At 42.5% G+C, this 21856-nt stretch overlaps 1 protein-coding gene across 4 annotated transcripts in view; it reads right to left on the bottom strand.

Annotated features, from left to right (window-relative positions):
• Positions 1 to 21856, bottom strand: part of SH3D19 (SH3 domain containing 19) — a 178060-nt gene that overhangs the window by 117571 nt on the left and 38633 nt on the right. The gene's annotated exons all lie outside the window — the stretch shown is intronic.

The following is a 21856-nucleotide window of genomic DNA, read 5'->3' as shown; positions in this document are numbered from 1 at the left end:
ACATCATTTCTAAAATTAGCATTTCAGGAGAAGAAAACAGAGAGGCTAGAAGGGACAAAATGCTCAAGAAGTGACAGATGAAAAGTTATGAACAAGAAATAATCTATCCTGAGGACTTAGTACATAAACATCCAGAAGGAGATTTATTTTAGGAACATGCTGTAAAATTCTGTCAGGAGAAAATCTCTCAAGAAGGATGGACAAAGGAAAGGCAAAACGAAAAGGTTGTTATGGCTCTGTTCACTCTGCTGTAATATCTACAGAGAGGGGTTGCTGGAGGAGAGCTCATAAGCCCAGGAGAACTGCTGGAAACAGAAAACTGCAAATCAGGAGGAGACAAAATAGAGATTATGGGAAGAGAAAGAAGTCTAGGGAAGTTCTGTTCACTAGGTATTCAATAAGGGAAGATTCTGCATATGAGGCTTAACTTCTCCATCACTCTCAGCATTGATCAGATATTATTGTACCAAAGCATGAGTCATATGATTTTCATATATTTGACTTTAAGAATTGGCTAAGAATCCACAAGAAAATACCACTTGATACCCATTAGGATGGCTATAATTGAAAAGGCAGACAATAATAAGTGTGAAAAAGGATGTGGAGAAAATGGAACCCTCACGCACTGCTGGTGTGAATGTAAAATGTGGCAGCCTCTGTGAAAACAGCCCAAAGTTACCATATGACCCAGAAATTCCACTCCTAGATGTATACCCAAGAGAAATGAAAACATATGTCCACAAAAATACTTGTTTACAAATTTTTATAACACCATTATTCATAACAGTCAAAAAGTGGAAACAATCCCCAAATCCACCAACTGGTGAATGGATAAGCAAAATATGATATAGTCATACAATGTAATATTATTCAGCAATAAAAAGGAATGAAGTACTGATATATGCTACACATGGATGAACCTTGATAACATTAGGTTAAGGAAAAGAAGCTAGTCACAAAGAGACCACATAGTCAATGATTCCATTTCATGTGGAATGTTCAGAATAGGCAATCTATAGAAAGACAGATAGAAAGTCAATTCGTGGTTTCCTAGGGCTGGGAAGGATGAGGGGTGAGGGTGAAAGGGTTCAGGGTTTTTTCTTGGGGTGATGAAATGCCCCAACACTGATTATGGTGATGGGTGCACAAGTCTGTGAACATACTAAAAACTACTGCATTGTATACTTTAAATAGGTGAATTATATGATATGTGAATTATATTTAATGAAGCTTTTACCCAAAAAAAGTTGCTAAAAATAACAGTCCAGATTAAATGAGTGAATGGCTGAGGTTTTTATTTTAATATTTATGGAAGATTAAGACATGAATTGGAACTCTGAATATTCACATTTTAAAAGTTCAGATTTCCAATTTAAAATACTGTAGGAGTGGATTTCTGGTTCTTTAATATTTGTGAAGTTCACATACTGACCTGGCCCAACTGGAGAGAATTGGTAATAATCTGAGCTGCGCTTACTGACTTCCATTTCATGTGCCATGTGCATCAACCCTAACCCTCACAGCCCTGCAATTATTCTCATTTGAAAATGTGGAAACTGAAGTTCCCAGAGGGTAACTAACTTGCCCAGGATCACAAGACCAGCAAAGGGCAGAACTGGGACTGGAACTCAACTTGATCTGACTCCAATCTCATGCTCAAGATGGCTTTTCACAACAGCCCATTCCTGGTCTTTCTTTTTCATAAATTTATTTATTTTTGGCTGTGTTGGGTCTTCGTTACTACGCATAGGCTTTCCTGATCTATCTTTTAAAATAAATAGTAAAAGAAAGTAAAAACATCACATTTCTATTAATAAGTCAAAATTTTGCTTGTAAAAAGAAAAAAACTGCAATGAAACAGAAAGGGGAAGATGTATTTAGAAGTATAGGTTTTATATGACTTTAAGCTGCTCTTTATACCCTTGGGTGACAGTTGATTGGGAAATTAATGACAATATTCTAAGACATAAAGCCTCTGGTATGACAGCTTCAATAATAAAGGGGTTTGTATTTAACTAGGGCTAGAAGATTCTTAATCGCTAAATATGATACATGGGAAATAAAAATGAAAAATGATCTTTCAATAAAAAGCTGTAAGAAAGTCTCCCCCAGACATAGATTTGGCACTGATAGTAGTACAGCTAATTAAGCTGGAGGAATCAAGAGGGGAAAAAGAATAAGCAGAAGAAATTTCCAATAATAACTCCAGGTGAAAGACACACTGATAATTCCACAGGAATAATTCTGACTATTAGACACATTGTAAAAGGATTTAGAGAGAACAGGATATCTCCAAACTTTTCTTCCTTTTTCCCAGAAACAAACAGCATTGTTTAGAGGAAAGACCTCTCACTGGTTCTCTCTCCTCAAACTTTACGATGTTAATCAACTAAAGGCAAATAAAGTTGCAAAAAATCACTTAATATGTAAGTTGAGAGTACTCTAAGATCAAATAAAAAATACAATAAATAGCAAATAAAAATGTAAGTCCTTACACTATAATAGGGAAAAAGAAATGTCTCTTGCTTTCTGTTTCTCTCCATAAATACCATTAACATGCTGGAATCAAACTGTATTAAGGGGTAAGTTAAGTGACTTCCATCTCTGGTAAGGACAACTGACAACATGAAGTTCTTAACTGTTTTAGACATTCATACCATGTTGCCTACTGGCAGAAATTAAGTCATAAATGGACAAAGAGATTAACAAATGGTAATCAATATTGTGATTATTTTGAAAGACCAAAACAAAGCATAAGATATTAGATCTATACCATGTGTTCCCAAAGCTATTTCCTAAGTCAATGCATCACAACTGTTGGGAAAAAACTGAATGTTCAAAAACTCTTGATTTATTACTCCTTTCCTGAGTATTGAGGAAAACTGTAATTCTTTGATATAAGCTAAGGGAAGACCGGGTAATGTGGTTTGAGAATCACTGCTAAAAAGGAGACAAACCATAAACAGGGAAACTTTCGAATCCTTGCAAGAACAAGAACTGAACAGGGAATATATCTCCAAACACATCCTCTTCAAAAAGTGAAAAACTCAATGGATTTTCAAGACTCATCGTGGAATTTAACTTCCAAGGTGTTAACATATGTTTCTTCAAAGCATTAGCAGGCGCTGATTGGTAGGGAAGCTAAGTGATTTCTGTGGGTTAGTGAAATAGCTACTGGCACCTGAATTTAATAATAAGGACACGGGGGCTTCCCTGGTGGCGCGGTGGTTGAGAGTCTGCCTGCCGATGGAGGGGACGCGGGTTCGTGTCCCGGTCTGGGAAGATCCCACGTGCCGTGGAGTGGCTGGGCCCGTGAGCCATGGCCGCAGGGCCTGCGCGTCCGGAGCCTGTGCTCCGCAATGGGAGAGGCCGCAGCAGTGAGAGGCCCGCATACCGCAAAAAAAAAAAAAAAAAAAAAAAAAAAAAATAATAAGGACACGAAAGCTGATTTGACCTTTAAGAGTGTGGGGCCTTTAGGGACTTTCCACCCCCTCACTTGTTCCCGTAAACCAATTCTTCTCCCTATCGTGTGCCACTCCTTCTCCCTATCGAAACCAATTCTTCTCCCTATCGTGCGCCACTCCTTCTCCCTATCGAAACCAATTCTTGGAGTTTTTCAGTTGACGGGAACTTTCCAGACAGCGGGTAATTTTCCAGTTGCCCGTAACAGGTATACGCCCTAACCGCCACAATGAACAAACAACTATAACGGCCAGAAGGTGGGACAAAAGTTCCTAAGCCAATGAATTCAAAAGTCACCACATTTACCCAATCATTGTGAGAATATACCCGCCCTATGAGTAAATAAACCTATAAAAAGTATGTGATTCCGCTTTTAGGGGTTCCCCATCGGCCTCCTGCGTGAGGTTCAGGGAACCCCGGTGCATCGGCTCCTAATAAACCTCTTGCGTGTTGCAGCGGCTCTCGACTCTTGGCGGTTCTTGGGCGAGTTGGAATCCCTCGTAGACCGTTTGGGTCTAACAAGAGTCTATAGTAAACAAGACATGGACATCTTACTGTGAAGCCACAGAATCTTTTCACATCTTGGAAAAAAGAATGCTTAAGGATTTTCTTGAGCTCAAAGACACCCTAATACATGACTGTGGGGAACTACACCTGTAGATTTTAGAGACATCATTCAAAACTTTAATAGGGGAAGGAGTCAAGATGTCCGGGTGCGAAGGCCTGGAGTTAGCATCTCCCCACAACTTGGGCACCTGCTGGCCGCTGGTGGGAGACTCTGACCCTCAAGGAGATGGGAGGAACCCCAGAATGAACTGGTAGGACATAGCGGGACTGAGGCAGGGAGCGGCAGTGGAGGCCAGACAGGATCGGTGCCCCTGAGGCCAGAGAGATCAGGAGAGGCAGGGGGGAGGGGCCCTCCCAGACCCCAGACCAGAGGAGCACGAGAGTAAAGGAGGGCGTTTGCCCTGCCCACTCGAGCCCAGGAAGCCTGCTAGGCTCCCAGGTGAGGTCCCCTGCCCTCTGAGACCAGGGGTGGGGGCATGCCTGGGCCCCTTCTCTTCCTTGAGCCTAAGCCCCACCCCCCACAGCCCCCGGGGCCTTTTCCAGCCCTGTGGGTCCTAAGCACTGGCCCCGCCCACTGACCAACCTTACCCTTGATTAGGCCCTGCTCTCCACAGCCACGGCCTCCCCCACCCCACCCCCTGCCCCACCTTTTTTTTTTCCTTTTCCCTCCTTTTTTTTTTTTACTACTGTGGTACTTTCCAGTTGTTGATTCATCATATTTTTATTTTTAGATTCTTTCTAACACATCTGTTAGTTTCCTAGTCTAATTTTATCTTTTACTTTGTTATTGTTTTCTTTTTTTTTTTTTTTTTTTTGCCACCCCATGTGGCTTGTGGGATCTTGATTTGTGAGCCCGGGGTCAGGCGGAAGCTCCTGCGGTGGGAGCTCCAAGTCCAAACCACTGGGCCAACACAGAACCTCAGACTCCAGGGAATATTCATCAGAATGAGGTCTCACAGAGTTCCTCATCTCAGCACCAAGACCCAGCTCTACCCAACAGCTTACAAACTCCAGTGTTGGAAGCCTCAGGCCAAACAACCACTAAAATAGGAACACAATCCCACATATTAAAAAAAAGAAAAATTGGAGTGGCAGAAAAATATGTCACAGGTGAAGGAGCAAGGTAAAAACTTACAAGACCAAATAAATGAAGAGGAAACAGGCAATCTACATGAAAAAGAATTCAGAGTAATGAGAGTAAAGATGATCCAGAATCTCGGAAACAGAATGGAAGCACAGAATGAGAAAATACAAGACCTAGAAGAACTAAAGAACAAAAAAACAGGGATGAACAACACAGTAACTGAAATGAAAGATATACTAGAAGGAATCAATAGCAGAATAACTGAGGCAGAAGAACGGATAAGTGACCTAGAAGACAGAATGGTGGAAATCACTGCCATGGAACAGAATAAAGAAAAAAGAGTGAAAAGAATTGAAGACAATCTCAGAGACCTCTGGGACAACACTAAATGCACCAATATTCGAATTATAGGGGTCCCAGAAGAAGGGAAAAAGAAAGGGTCTGAGAAAATATTTGAAGAGGTTATAGTAGAAAACTTCCCTAACATGGGAAAGGAAACAGTCACCCAAGTCCAGGAAGCACAGAGAGTCCCATACAGGATAAACCCTAGTAAAAACACACCAAGACACAAATTAATCAAACTATCAAAAATTAAATACACAGAAAAAATATTAAAAGCAGCAAGGGAAAAACAACAAATGACATACAAGAGAATCCCTATAAGGTTAACAGATGATCTTTCAGCAGAAACTCATTCTATGCAGCCACCATCACCCTGATACCAAAATCAGGCAAAGATGTCACAGAAAAAGAAAACTACAGGCCAATATCACTGATGAACATCGATGCAAAAATCCACGACAAAATACTAGCAAACAGAATCCAACAGCACATTAAAAGAATCATACACCATGATCAAGGTGGGATTTATTCCAGGGATACAAGGATTCTTCAATATACGCAAATCAATGAATGTGATATACCACATTAACAAATTAAGGAATAAAAATCATATGATCATCTCAATAGATGCAGAAAAAGCTCTTGACAAAATTCAACACTGATTTATGATAAAAACTCTCTAGAAAATGGGCACAGAGGGAACCTACCTCAACATAATAAAGGCCATATATGACAAACCCACAGCAGGCATCATACTTGATGGTGAAAAACTGAAAGCATTTCCACCAGGATCAGGAATAAGACAAGGATGTCCACTCTCACCTCTTATTCAACATAGTTTTGGAAGTCCTAGCCACAGCAATCAGAGAAGAAAACAAAATAAAAGGAACACAAATTGGAAAAGAAGAGGTAAAACTGTCACTATCTGCCAATGACATGATACTATACATAGAAAATCCTAAAGATGCCACCAGAAAACTACTATAACCAAGGAATTTGGTAAGGTTGCAGGATACAAAATGAATGCACAGAAATCTCTGGCATTCCTATACACCAACAACGAAAAATCAGAAAGAGAAATTAAAGAAACACTCCCATTTACCATTGCAACAAAAAGAATAAAATATCTAGGAATAAACCTGCCTAAGGAGGCGAAAGACTTGTACTCAGAAAACTATAAACCACTGATGAAAGAAATTAAAGATGACATAAACAGATGGAGAAATATACCATGTTCTTGGATTGGAAGAATCAACACTGTGAAAATGACTATACTATCAAAGCAATCTACAGATTCAATGCAATCCCTATCAAACTACCAATGGCATTCTTCACAGAATTAGAACAAAAAATCTTACAATTCGTATGGAAGCACAAAAGACCCCGAATAGCCAAAGCAATCTTGAGAAAGAAAAACGGAGTTGGAGGAATCAGATTCCCTGACTTCCAACTATACCACCAAGCTACAGTAATCAAGACAGGGGCTTCCCTGGTGGCACAGTGGTTGAGAGTCCGCCTGCTGATGCAGGGGACACGGGTTCGTGCCCCGGTCCGGGAAGATTCCACATGCTGCGGAGCGGCTGGGCCCGTGAGCCATGGCCGCTGAGCCTGCGCGTCCGGAGCCTGTGCTCCGCAACAGGAGAGGCCACAACAGTGAGAGGTCCGCGTACCGCAGTAAAAAAAAAAAAAAAAAAAAAGACAGTATGGTACTGGCACAAAAACAGAAATACAGATCAACAGTACAGGATAGAATGCCCAGAGATAAATCCACACACATATGGGTACCTAATTTATGACAAAGGAGGCAAGAACAGACAATGGAGAAAAGACAGCTTCTTCAATAAGTGGTGCTGGGAAAACTGGAGAGCCACATGTAAAAGAATGAAATTAGAACACTCCCTAACACGATACACAAAAATAAACTCAAAATGGATTAAAGACCTAAATGTAAGGCCAGACACTATAAAACTCTTGGAGGAAAACATATGCAGAACACTCTATGACATAAATCACAGCAAGATCCTTTTTGACCCACCTCCTAGAGAAATGGAAATAAAATCAAAAATAAACAAATGGGACCTAATGAAACTTAAAAGCTTTTGCACAGCAAAGGAAACCATAAACAAGACGAAAAGACAACCCTCAGAATGGGAGAAAATATTTGCAAATGAAGCAACTGACGAAGGATTAATCTCCAAAATTTACAAGCAGCTCATGCAGCTTAATATCAAAAAACAAACAATCCAGTTAAAAAATGGGCAGAAGATCTAAATAGACATTTCTCCAAAGAAGACATACAGATGGCCAAGAAGCACAGGAAAAGCTGCTCAACGTCACTAATTATTAGAGAAATGCAAATCAAAACTACAATGAGGTATCACCTCACACTGGTCAGAATGGCTATTATTAAAAAAGCTACAAACAATAAATGCTGGAAAGGGTGTGGTGAAAAGGGAACCCTCCTACACTGCTGGTGTGAATGTAAATTGATACAACCACTATGGAGAACAGTATGGAGGTTCTTTAAAAAACTAAAAGTAGAACTACCATATGATCCAGCAATCCCATTACTGGGCATATACCCTGAGAAAACCATAATTCAAAAAAAGACATGCACCACAATGTTCACAGCAGCACTATTTACAATAGCCAGGACATGGAAGCAACCTAAATGTCCCTCAACAGATGAATAGATAAAGAAGATGTAGCACATATATACAATGGAATATTACTCAGCCATAAAAAGAAATGAAATTGAGTTATTTGTAGTGAGGTGGATGGACGCAGAGTCTGTCTTACAGAGTAAAGTAAGTCAGAAAGAGAAAAACAAATACCGTATGCTAATGCATATATATGGAATCTAAAAAAAAAAAAGGTACTGATGAACCTAGTTGCAGGGCAAGAATAAAGAGGTAGGCATAGAGAATGGACTTGATGAAATGGGGTGGGAGGGTGAGGCTGGGGCGAAGTGTGAGTAGCATCAACATATATGCACTACCGAACGTAGAAGAGTTGGCTGGCGGGAAGCAGCAGCATAGCACAGGGAGATCAGCTCGGTGCTCTGTGATGATCTAGGGGGTGAGATAGGGAGGATGGGAGGGAGGCTCAAGAGGGAGGGGATACGGGGACATGTGTATACATATGGCTGATTCGCTTTGTTGTGCAACAGAAACTAACACGGTATTGTGAAGCAATTATACTCCAGTAAAGATCTTTTTTTAAAAAAAGCAAACCATAATAGGGCACGGGGGAAAGCTCAACATCCAGTTAACCTAAGGAAAACAGAATCTGCAACTAGGTTAAGAAAGGAGGATGCTAATACTTGATTCTAAATTGCTTCTTTCTACATCTGAGGATAACAGAAATGACTTTTTCTCAGAATTACCTTTAAAAAAAAAAGCAATAAGGGGTTGGGGGGGTGTGAAATAGGCCAAGGGGATTAAGAGGTACAAACTTCCAGTTATAAAATAATTAAGTCACGGGGATGTAATGTACAGCACAGAAAATAGAGTCAATAATATTATGGTAATTTTATATGGTGACAGATGCTTACTAGACTTACAGTGACCAATTCATAATGTATATAAATGTTGAATCACTATGCTGTATACCTGAAACTAATATGATATTGTATGTCAACTGTACTTCAATTAAAAAATTAAAAGGAAATAACAACTACAAAAAAGGAGATTAAAACTAAGATTTAAATATAAATCCAATGTTTATTTTTAAAAGGTCTAACTATACCATGTTATAGTCAGAGACCATAAGATACATATGTCAAGTGAAACATACACTCTGGAAGAGCCTGAGACATTAGCGCACATCAGAACCGTGGTAGTCTCTTAGTTGTGCCATCCAATTTAAAATAATTAATCTGTACAGAGAACATGTTTCCAATATTGGATTGAAATGTTAACCACATGTCAATGGGTATGGCTGTGTCTAAAACACAGCCATAGAAAACACGACAGGTGAACAGGAGCAATCTCTATTAAATAGAATTCAAATCTATACAAGAATAAACTTCTAAGGAATTTTATCACTGCTGAACTTTCTGACTTTAAGTCTTAAAACTAATATATTAATATTAATTCGTTCAAGTCGAGTAAATAGTGTAACAAGACACAGTTCCCTGTTAATTTGTTTTTTAGGGAAAAACTAAGGGGACCTCGCTATATGGCAAGATTTCAGATGAAAGTTCTACCACAGGAAAAGGGACTCCTCCCTTTGAAGTGTCAAGTCTGCAGGAGAACAAATCCAGTACAGAGATGGGTTCTTTTCACTCTCCCGGCTTTTAGTGATGACTGTACCCAAGGCTCTGCTAGATGGTCCTAGGACAGGCATACCTGTTCCCTGTAAAAGATCATAAAAGTTCCTGGTGTGCTCTAGTTGAAAAGTCATCTAAATTCAGATTTAATTGAATGGATTTACACTGGCCCGATGCAGTCTTATGCGTCTTTCTCTGAGACCCGAACCATTCTCAGTTCCCAAAGAGTTTAAAGATTGGGGGACTTCCCCGGTGGTCCACTGGTTAAGACTCCGTGCTTCCACTGCAGGAGGCATGGGTTTGATCCTTGGTCAGGGAACTAAGATCCTGCATGCCACGCGTGAGGCACGGCCTAAAAAAAAGTCATTTGAAAGATTGGGATGACGTTACCTGGAGAAGGAACAATACAGAGAAGGGCTGGAAAGATGCATGCCTTTAGAACTGTCTTGGAGGCAAAATAAATAATTAAAATAAAGCTGAAAATATAAACAGTTTTCCCTGGTGGTAACTGTTTTGGTAGATTATTTTTTAACTCATGTTTTTAGGGAAAATTTCTCCATCAGATTAAGTAGCTAAAGCAAAGCTACAAAAGGCAAATATCCTAACAGCATGTAAAATTTGAATATGAAAATGAAAACTCAACTCCAGGTATCCATCTAGAGGAGCACTGAAAACATTTCTATTTTTCAGGGTTTCAGGTGTTTTGGGACAATGTTTGAGTTAAGGTTGCGTTGTATGCTCTCAATAAATGAAGATAAAATGATTACATTCTATTTGGGGCTAATCCAATCACCTCAGATTTTCTTTGCAATGATGATGTTCAGTAGTGGTAGGAGTAATGCAAATATAAACACTCTTATCACCATCGGTAGGAAGGGGTATGATCTTTCTGAAGAGCAACATGGGCCTTTAAAAAGTTTACGGCTTTTCCATAAAAACAAATGAAATAATGCCATTTGCAGCAATATGGATAGACCTAGAGATTATCATACTAAGTGCAATACGTCAGAAAGAGAAAGACAAATACCATATGATATCACTTATATGTGGAATCTAAAATATGACACAAATGAACTTATCTACAAAACAGAAACAGACTCACAGACATAGAGAGCAGACTTCTGGTTGCCAAGGGGGTAGGGAGTGGGGGAGGGATGGGATGGATTGGGAGTTTGGGATGAGCACGTGCAAACTATATATTACATCAATATATAGAACAGATAAACAACAAGGTCCTACTGTATAGCACAGGGAACTATATTCAATATCCTGTGACAAACCATAATGGAAAAGAACATGAAAAAGAACTTAAATATATATGTGTAACTGCCTCACTTTGCTATACAGCAGAAATTAACACAACACTGTAAATCAATTATACTTCAATAACTTTTTTAAAAAAGTTTATGGCTTTTTTCCAAAATGCTACTCCTAAAGATCTATCTTCAGGAGAGAAAAGTGAGGGAAATTTCCATATGAAGATAATTATTGCACTGTTCTTTATAATAGCAAATCCAAGTGATCAACAATAGAGGGATGACAAAATAAATTCTGACACATTCATACTCTTATAAGCTATGCAGTTATTATCATATTCAACATTTACTGAGTGTCAGGCACTTACTTAAGTGCTTTACTCATTCAGCCTTCACAAGAACCCTATGAAGTAAGTTCTCTTATTTACTGGTCCCACTTTACTGATCAGAAAAGAAAGAAGTTGAGTTACTTTGCTGAGGTCACGAAGCTAGGTCCTAGTACTGGGATTCCAAGCCAGTCCAGCTCCAGAGCCCAAACTATTCAGCATATACTACGTTGCTGTTTTGTATGTTACTTTTCAAATGTGATACTGAATTCTATTTTATAATTTTTCTTCCAACGATTTTTGTTTCAATATTCACAGCAAAACTGATCTCTGTTTTTCTTTTAGGAGAAGTATCTTTTCGTTGTTTCTATATCAATGTTATTTTCCCTTCATAAAAAGGAATATGGAAACTTCCCTTCATTTTCTATCTTCTGAAACAGTTTAAAATCATATTGGTAGGGAGGGTGGGAGGGAGGGAGACGCAAGAGGGAAGAGATATGGGAACATATGTATATGTATAACTGATTCACTTTGTTACGAAGCAGAAACTAACACACCACTGTAAAGCAATTATACCCCAATAAAGATGTTAAAAAAAAATCATATTGGGATGATGTGTTAAGGTGTGACAGATGTGCCTTGTAAACCTGAAGGAGAGGGAAGGGAGGGTAGTTCTTTAACAGCTTTATTTCATCAATAATAAATTTTCTTTCAGATTTTTTGTCTTCCGGGGTCACATACTTTCCATTTCAATAAAAAAAATTAACAGCTTTACTGAAGCATAATTTACACGCCATTAAATTTACCTGTTTGAAGCATACAATTCAATGATTTTTAGTAAATTTACAGAGTTGTGCATTCATTACCACGATCATTTTCAAACATTCCCATCACCCTAAAAAGATCCCATCTGCCCATTTAGAGTCAACCCCTGCTGCCATCTCCTGCCCCTCCATTTTAATAGCACAAGTCTATAACCTTAATGTTTATGGAAAGATGCATCTATTTTATATGGATTAAATAGAACAGTAAGAGTCAAATCTTGAGTCGAATTGCATATAATGTGACTATATTATATTAAAAAGTTCTTTACTTTTGAGACCACAATGTGGTGCTGTGAACAAGTGGTATAATTTTCTCATTGCTTATTAAAGCTACCTGGTACTCATGGGAAAAAAGCAGTATGATTGTTCTCATTTTCCTATCTTCAGTACTGAGACTTCCAGAAACACTTATTCTTAATAGCCCCATGGGCAGCAAGCAAATACTAAAACATGATCGCCTTGCCTTTTGACACATCAGAGGTTGCCGTTCTTCTTTACTGCGCGTTATACCTTGTTCTCTAACAATAAAATAGTTTTAAATAATTTTCATTTTCTTTTCTTTTTTTCCCCTAATAAGAGTCTGGCTATTTCTAAACTGGACAAAGTGTTTTACCCATAATGTTCAGGAATGTAGGGCTGAGAATCAAACCCAGCTGACTAGAAGTCCAGCCAATATATTTTTAGTTAGGATTAAGTAGAAATTTCTTTAATTAGGAAGCATTAGTGTCATCTGATTTCTGATCTTTGCTTCAAAGTTCTCCCCATACAATAGGGAACATTTAGTAAAAGATTAAACTTAATTTAACATGAAAATATTTTTACATGTTCAAACACGCATAATCCAGTCAGGAGACATTTAGATCTAAGATTAGCAAAACGTCTTTGAGCATCAAGAATTTCTTCCAATGATAAAAATCAACAGAAAATAGACTCCTGGAGAAGTTGAAAGAGCACTGACTTTGGAACCATAAACATGGGTTGAAATCTATCTTGGTCCTCACTCTGAAGGACTCAGGGAAAGTGAAAGGAGAGCCACGGATCTCTGCGTGCTCCTGATTAGCCGAACATTCACTGCCTTTCCAGCATAATCCACCGTTAGGACTAACTGATCTTTTCACCCAGCCTCAGATGCTACTTCTGTGGTCCTCCCTGGCCTCAGAATCACCAAGAACTGCACCCTCTCCATGATCTCAATGTTAAGCATCTCACCTTCCCAGAACATTAATTATCTCTCTTCCACTCCCTATAGCAAAAATGCCAATTCCACTATTTTTCAACACCATTAGGATTTATAATCCACTGATTTTCACCTTGCTTTACTCTCTGCACATCCCTCCCCCATCCCTTACTTCCCTCCTTTCCAGCTGAAGTCCCTGATTGATCATTATAATCACTCCCTTCTCCCCCCCTCTTCACCACATGCGCGTCAGAAATCCTCAACCCGGTTACAGTCAACCTTCTGCCCTCTCTACGCCTCCACCCACGTTACTGAACACTGCTTGTGAACACACAACTATGCCACTTTCACTTCCTATTCAAGTGGATACTTTCTGTGCTCAGCAGTCACACTACTATTTCTCTGGTCCATTCATCTCCCACACTCAGTTCACTCCTTCTTAAGTCCTCAACACTTCCCTTCCCATCCTCGGCAGATGATGTCTTTCCTAGTTCACTGAGGAAACGAAAGCCATCAGCAGACGACTTCTACAACCACATCTCCCACCAGCTGGCATCTGTGCCCACATGCTTGCTTGTGCTCTTGTAGGAAAGACTGGTCTGTGCTCCAATCTAAGCATCCTCACCCCAACTAGTGAGTTAGGCTCAGTCCCCTCCTGTCTGTCAAGGACACCACTTCAGTAATTCTCTCACTTTCTCTCCTGCATCATCAATTTCCCCCTCTTTCCTGGATAACTCCATCAGCACACAAACATGATGTAATTTCCCTCATCTTAAAACAAAACAACTAAAAACTCTGCACCACCCAGGTTCTTCTGCCAGCTGTGTCTCTACTTCCTTTAATAGCAAACCTACTCTTAAAAATTGCCTATATTTGCTGTCTCCAATCACTCTCCTCTTCCTCTTGAATCCATTTCACGATACCAAATCCAACGGTCAGTTCTTCATTGTTTGCAGCATTTAGCAGCCAATCACTTCTTCCTTCTTGAAACACTTTCTCTACATACTTGGCTTCCAGAATACTTCTGTCAGTTCTCTGCCTTCCTCTCTGCTTTCCTCTCAGTCTCTTATTGCTTCCTGCTTATCTCATCCCAACTTTGGTGTGATCAGTCCTTAAAACTCAGAGGGTTTTATTTATGTTCACTCCCTAGGTGACCTTATCTCATCTCTTGGCTTTAAATACTATGACATGCTGACAGCACCCTAATCTAGCCCTTCAGTTTGTGGAATCTCCTCATTCCAGAATGGTATATTCAACTGCCTAGAGGACATCTCCAGTTGGACATCTATCAAGCATCTTTTTTTTTTAATATTTTATTTATTTATTTTTGGTTGTGTTGGGCCTTAGTTGCGGCACTCGGGATTTCCGTTGCGGCGTGTGGGACCTTTCGTTGCGGCGTGCAGGCTCTTCCTTGCAGTGTGTGGGCTTCTCCCTAGTTGTGGCGGGTGGGCTCCAGAGCGCATGGGCTCTGTAGTTTGCGGCACGTGGGCTCTCTACGTGTAGTTTGAGGCGTGTGGGCTCAGTAGTTGCGGCGCATGGGCTTACCTGCCCCGCGGCATGTGGGATCTTAGTTCCCTGACCAGGGATAGAACCCATGTCCCCTGCATTGGAAGGCGGATTCTTAACCACTGGACCACCAGGGAAGTCCCTATCAAGCATCTTAAACTTAACATGCCTATGAATGAACTTCTTATCTACCCCTCAACAACAACCTCCCTCTACTGTGCACCCCATCTCAGTAAATGGAGAGCCTACACTTCCGGGGGCTCAGGCCAAAAACCTTGGAGTCATTATTGACTCCTACCCACAACCAAATCCATCAGCAGGTCCCATTCGCTCTGCCTTTAAAATGCAACCAGATCTGCCACTTCTTAACCACTTCTGTCTCAATGGCCCTGGTCCAAAGCCACCATCACCTCCTGCCCAAATGACTGCAATAGTTTTCTGACTGGTCTCCCTGTTTCTACCCCTGACCATTCTCAATCCAGTAGCCAATGGGATCCATTTAAAACTTTAAGTCAGGTCAAAATGTTGCCATTCTACTTAGAACAGAAACCAAAGGCCTCACAGTAGCCTATGAGGGCCCATGTGGTCTGGCCTTGTTCCCTGTCTGACCTCATTTCCTATCACTGGAGCCCCTGGCCCACTCTGCTCTAGCTTCAGTTTTTCTCAAATATCCCAAACACACCCCTGCTCAGGAACCTTGTAAGTTATGCTCTGTGCTTCAACCCCTTTATCCCAGATAACCCTTTGGCTCACTGCCTCTCTTTCCTCAAAGTCCTGCTCAGAAACCACCTCAGCGATGCCTCCCCTGACGGCTCTATCTAAAAGTGATGCCCACCCCAGCATCCCTACCCTGTTTTACTTTTCTCCAAAGAACCTGTCATGATCTGAGCTAAAATTAGAATATAAACTCCATGATGAAGGGCTTTTGCTATGTTGTCACCTGACTATTCTAGAACAGCACCTGGCATGGGCACTGAGAACATGACTGCTACATAAATGAGTGTTGACCCTGGACCTGGGAGGCTGCCAGAGCATGGAGGCAGATTTCTAGACAACAAATCAGAAGACTTAGATTTAAATCTGATTACTAGACTAGGAAATAGAAGCTTTGCTAGTGAACAGTACGATACAACTCGTTAAGTCATTTAGCCTCCAAGAACCTCAGTTTCCTCAATTATAAAATAGAAATGAAAACATGCTTCTCTCTCAGAGTCAATGTGTGGATGAAAATGTTACGCAAATGTAAAATACTGTCAAGCTTCTGTAACTGATCACGTTAAACTGTTTAGAATCAATGTAACATTTGTAGACACTAGTTCATGCTTTTTGTAAACCAAAAAAAAACCAAACTTGAATTATAACAAAGATTTTAAACAGTCCTTCCTGCTCTAGAATTTTTAATTGTCTACACTATTAATTATACACATTAGTATCTTTTTTTTTTTCTTGCAGTACGCGGGCCTCTCACTGTTGTGGCCTCTCCCGTTGCGGAGCACAGGCTCCGGACGCGCAGGCTCAGCGGCCATGACTCACAGGCCCAGCCGCTCCGCGGCATGTGGTATCTTCCCGGACCGGGGCACGAACCCGTGTCCCCTGCATCGGCAGGCGGACTCTCAACCACTGTGCCACCAGGGAAGCCCTAATTATACACATTAGTATCTTAATACTGGTGTCTAACTTCTAGCCTCATGGCTATAATTATTTTTGTTTCCTATTCTGAGACCTTATCTATTCTCTTCTAAATAGGGACAGAAGAGACTTGGTATCTTGAGGTCTTTGGTACTTGCATTTGGCTCTGGAACTGCCCTTCCTACAGCCGACAACCAGGCAAAGCTGAGGCGGGATCTCATAGAGGCAGCAATAAGAGCCAGCTTCCTTAGGAAATAAAACATCACTAAAATGTCAAGACAGTCCAAAAGGTATCCAGAGAATGTGGACCCCACCGAAGCACAGCTGGCAAGAGAGGCATCTGGAAGCGGCAAGAGGCATCTTCTCTAAATTCTACTTTTATTTCAAATTACATAACGAGAAATATCAATACTTCTTTTAAGTTAGTTTAGTTCTTCACAGAAATGACTTAATCGTGATTCAAAATGATGGCATCCCCATTCAGTGAGAGATAATGTAAAAAGCAAGAAATGCTTCTTAGTCACCTATAAATGTGCTTTTTATAATATTGTAACAAACTCATTGAATTAATTGCCAAGGGGGAAAAAGTTATCTCCTGACTAAAGAATATGGTTCCTATTATCAGATGATGTGAGCTATGTAGTTCACCTTTTTTTTCCCCACACCTTGATCTTGAAAGCTTCAAGTTAAATAAATTCTCGATTTCAGTAACTGTAATAATCCCATTCTCAATATTTGCAAGTATAAGCTCCCCCTTCCTCCCACAGGCCTTCTAATCCCGTTCACTTTATGTACCCACGATGCCCTCCTGTGCCAAGCAACAGGCATGGAACGTTAGGGTCTCAATAGCTGTCTCATCATTGCCATGCTTTTAAAAACAGCAGCAACACTTGCTCAGTACTTAGGTTCTGTGTCTTGTCTAACTTTAAAAGTTCTCAAAACCAGTCTGTGGCGGAGCCAGGAAAGAGGCTCAACACTCTGGACCAGGACCAGGACCAGGACCAGGACCCAGCGCTCTGCCCTCGGGTCTCAGAGCCACCCGCCCCTCCTTTTCTAATGAACAGGGTACCAATCGTAAGGCAAAACCTCCAGGGTTACTTCCTTACTCCGCCTCTCTCGGACTAGACCGTCAGCTCCTGGGGGGCAGGCACTCCCATGATTCATGCCCCTTTATAGGTCCTGCTCCTTGTACACAATAAACATCCAATAAATATTCCCTGACTCAGGGAGGCAAGGAACCAGTTACAACAGGTAGAGATTGAAGCAGAAAAGGGAAAGTGAGAAAGCAGGACGTATTGGTCAGCTAACTGGCTGGCTTATTTCCTCTTTTTTATCTTCTCCTGTCAGTCCTGTAGCCGTTCTCGAGGCCCAGGACTCGGGGCAGACCGCTGCACAGCCCTCCATGACCCAAGCTCAGGGACCTGCCCTGGACAGTTCACCCTCGGCCGGGGGGTGGGGGAGAAGATGGGAGCAACTAGGGCAAGTCCCTGAGATGCGGCAGACGGGGCAGAGGGAGCCTGTGAGCCTGGCCTCGGCCCACACCAGGGTCTCTGCACTGCGTGAGCCCTACTCCTTCCAGCGCCCTCCCCCAACGGCCCCTTCTCCACCCGCAGGCAGGAAGCCCAGGCACCCTGCTCTGCCTCGGGCCCTAGCTCCGCCCCCTGGGTCCTGCAGCTGCACCCTTCAGTATCTGGGCTGACCAGGGTGAGGACCAAAGGACAGGAGGGGGCGAAGCCGAGGACCAGCTAGGAGGTGAAGCTGGCCCTGCCTCTCTCCTCCCCGGCGGGCCTCGCCCTGGGAGCCTGAGTCCAGACGGCAGGAAGTGCTGGCTCTGAGGACAGAAACATGGGCCCTGCGGGCTGTGTCTTCCTGCTGCCCCTTCTGCTGGGGATCTCAGGTGAACCCCTGGGGTGAGGAGAGTCCCGGGAGGGGGCTGCACAGGGCCTGGGGTGTGGGCCGCCCTCGGCAATAAGAAGCCATCCTGGGTGTCCCCACGGTCCACCTTTCCTCTTCCTAGGCACAGATGACCAAAGAATCTCGTGAAGTCAAGTAAGGCGCCCCAGCCAGGGCCAGCATGGGAGGGGGGGTGGGGGGGGATGGGGCGAAGGAGGAGGGAGGAGGGGACACCAGTGTGGGGAGGGGGCAGGCCTCCCAGGATTTTCTCCTCTTTGTCCGCAGTCTGTGGGTGGCCCACGGCCTTATCTGGCACTGCCTCAGGCACGGAGGCCAACGTGGGGCAGTGGCCCTAGCAGGTCAGCAACCGCCAGGGCTTGTTTCACATCTGTGTGGCCACCCTCATCTGAAAGCAGTGGGTACTGACGGTGGCAAGCTGCTTCCGGTGAGTGCGGAGCCTTGCTTCGGGCAGACCCATCAGGGACGAGGGTGACTGGAGCTCCTGGGCTGAGGACAGAGAGTTGTTTACCTTGCACTGCCCGATACAGTATCTGTGCCTAAGAGTGGGTCCAAATGTTTCCTGCCCTAGCTCTCAGTTCAATACGACTACTCTTAGACTTCGGGTATCTTTACGTTTGACAATCATCTTGACTGAAATGAGTGCCTAGAAAATGTCACACACACACCCCACCCCCCCCATCTAATTCTTTACCCAAGGAGACATTCCCCAGGGGGAGCCACTCCCTCTACTGCATGCCCACATCCGCATACCACTCTGGATGCACAGTTCTGAGCCCTCTTCACTCTCCCTAGGTGGCCTCATCTACTCCCACGGTTTAAAATGTCATAGATTTGTTAACATCACCAGCTCGAACTCTAATTCTGATGCATTTCCATTCAGATATCTCACTGGTATCTCAAAGGTGATGTAATCAAAAGAGAACTACAATTCTACCACCAGCAATATCCCCAAACCTTTTCTCTCCCTTTCTTCCCATCTCATTCAACAACACAGCCAGTTGCTCAAGCCAGAAATATGAAGTCTCACTTTCCCTCACCCTTCATATTCACTGCACACACCAATTCTTCAGTTTTACTTCCACAGAATACTTTCACTCCAGCACAAATGTTCTGGACCACTGCAATAGCAAAATAAGTTTTGCTACCTTCATACACACAACAAAGTGATTTTTTTTTTAAAGTCAGAGGCAGGATCGTGTCATTCCCCCCTTCCAATCCTCCAGTCGCTGCTCAAGCACCTAGAATAAAACCTATTAAGCTATGAACTGCCAGGTATCTGCTCATTTCCCTAACATCATTCCATTCTACTCCAGGTATACTTCAATTCCTAGAAACTGCCAAGCTCTTTCTTATGCTCAGCGCCTTTGCATACGCTATTCCCTCTGGAATGCTCTTCCTTATAGCTCTTCTCATGGCTGACTCCCACCTTGTGGGACTCAGTTGAAAAGTTACCTCTTCAACAAGACCTTCCCTGATCACCAATTCATAGGCTCTTCCCCCATCTTTTACTCTCTACCTCAAAATCCTGTTCTCTTCATAAAATTTATCACAATTTAAAATTTTATACCTGTTTACTTGTGTGTTCTCTCTCTCCCTCCCTCCCTCTCCTCCACCCTCTTTCTCTCTCTCTCTCTCTCTCTCTCTCTCTCTCTCTCACACACACACACACACACACACACACACACACACACACACACACACACATAATCCTTGAGACCAAAAGCCCTGTGAGGGCCAGATCGTGTCTAAGTTTCATTTATATTTTCAGGAGATGCTCAGCACTTATTGAAGGAACATATGCTTAGGAAGAGCTAGACGAAAAATACAACCTCCAGAACTCTGGGCTCTGCTGTGACACTCCATGACAGAGTCACAAGAAACCCACGGTACTTGCTCTGCTCCTCTTCTTCTCAGGTCTAAGGACACCAGAAAATACAAGGTATTGGTGGGGTCACTTCAGGTCTCTGGTCACCAAGACTCCAAAACGACGATCATCCCCGTGTCCAGGATTATTCTCTACCCCAACTTCCAGAGAAATGCATCCAGCGCCATTGCTGTGGCAGAACTGGCCCACCTGCTTTCCTTAGGCCCCGCTGTCCTGCCCATCTGCCTCCCATCATCGGCAGTCCAGCTGAAGAACTCAACCTCCTGCTGGGTGACTGGATGGGGCAATTCTGGGATATCCCAAGGTGAGGATAAGTAGACTTTCTGAGCTCTGTTTCCTCCACTGACAGTCCCTCCCCCTACTCTCTATCCCACTCCTGGCACCAGACGTGGTGCACTCCCGCTCTCCGGAAATTAATCCGAGGTACTGCAGACTTCAGTTCTCCTCAACCCCCAGGTTTCCTCTGCCTCCTTCATACTTCTGCTGCTGTAATTGCTTTGCTTATCTACATCTGCTTCTGCTCTTGTTTCACAATACTACTAAGACCTTAAAAGTGAAAAGGACAGGGCAATGAATTTAAGGAGAGTTGTCAGTTCTCCTTCGGCACCTGGGTAGAGTGTGTGCGGGTAGGTGGGTAGGGGGAAGCAGACACAAAGATGGATCCAGGAAAGTTAAGAGTGCTCAGCAGGTCCCAAGTCAGACTAGGAGAGTAGGGCTACATGTATCAATAGTCCTTTTTTAAAAATTTTTATTTATTTTTATTTTTGGCTGCCTTGGGTCTTCATTGCTGCATACAGGCTTTCTCTAGTTGCAGCGAGCGGGGGGGTACTCTTCATTGTGGTGCACAGGCTTCTCATTGCAGTGGCTTCTCTTGTTATAGAGCACGGGCTCTAGCCACGTGGGCTTCAGTAGTTGTGGCGCACGGGCTTAGTTGCTCCACGGCATGTGGAATCTTCCCAGACCAGGGCTCGAACCCGTGTCTCCTGCATTGGCAGGTAGATTCTTCACGACTGTGCCACCAGGGAAGCCCTCAATAGTCTTGATTCTTCTTAATCTATTAGATCCACCTTCTTATGTTCTATGGAATATAAAAATATATTCCAAAGCCAAACAACTTAATACTACATCTTTCATGATTTTAGGTTTTTCTGAATCAGAAGATTCTTCTGTTTTTTGTGGTACAGCAGGAGCAACTGCCATCAGTCCTGTTCAGACCCAGGGAACTCAGCCTTTAGACCATTTGCCAAACCAGACATCAGAATGCTGCCTGTTATGGGGGCAGAAACTTGAAATCAGAGCTATCCCTGAAAATCAAAGGCATGAAAGCTATTTCCATAGCTGAAAGTTGCTTCCTAATTTTTTAAGACAACTTTGACTCTTTTTGCCCTTACAGCTATGAAACCATCTTATACGCTGAAGGAGCTAAAAGTGCCCCTCAGTGATCTCCAGACATGCAACAACCGCCACAGAAAGAAAGCTTGTTGCATGGAGTTGAGCCCATCAGTGAAGCCATGATCTGCTCCAGGCTCCCAGTGGGTCAGACAGATCAGTGCATAGTAAGAATCCATTCTATAGGCACCTTTCAGAGCCCTTCCATTCCCCAGTGTGCTTCCT

The sequence above is a fragment of the Phocoena sinus genome, chromosome 5 (genome assembly GCF_008692025.1).
Source record: "Phocoena sinus isolate mPhoSin1 chromosome 5, mPhoSin1.pri, whole genome shotgun sequence".
Lineage (NCBI taxonomy): Eukaryota > Metazoa > Chordata > Mammalia > Artiodactyla > Phocoenidae > Phocoena > Phocoena sinus.
The sequence above is the reverse complement of the archived record's forward strand: the minus strand, read 5'-3'. Positions and strand labels throughout refer to the sequence as shown.